Below are 512 nucleotides of genomic sequence, written 5' to 3' on the forward strand. Positions count from 1 at the left end.
GGCCAGCAGCCGCGGCGGCCACGCGGGAGCTCTGTGCATCCCCAGGGAGCCCCGGGGCAAATGGCTCCTGCAGCCAGACCTGTTCCAGGACTCATCACTGATGCTCTTATTTTCCAGACAGGGACAAGTAATCCCGGGTCCGTGGTCTCCTCCATGGATTTTAATTACCGATGCAGGGTTAATTGGCCAGTTCCCCGGGAAGCCTGTAATAAAGCTTCTAGGGTGGAGGGTGCTGGGAGAGGATGAGCTGGGACAGGAGCTCCCTGTCCGGCTGCTCACCACTGCTCCAAACCGACCCCGGGCACGGAATGGGAGAGCCTGGCCCTGAGCCCAGCACAAGGGAGCTGATCCCTCTGGCACAGGGATGGAGGCTTTGGGCACGCACCCACTGCCCCGGCCACACCACAGCTCTGCCTGCCCAGCTGATCTGACCCAGAAACACCGGTGCCTCTCCCAGCGCCAAACACGACCTCAGGGGACAGCGGTGACAGCCCCCATCTGCAGCCAGACCC

The sequence above is a fragment of the Geospiza fortis genome, unplaced genomic scaffold, assembly GCF_000277835.1.
Source record: "Geospiza fortis unplaced genomic scaffold, GeoFor_1.0 scaffold114, whole genome shotgun sequence".
Classification (NCBI taxonomy): Eukaryota; Metazoa; Chordata; class Aves; order Passeriformes; family Thraupidae; genus Geospiza; species Geospiza fortis.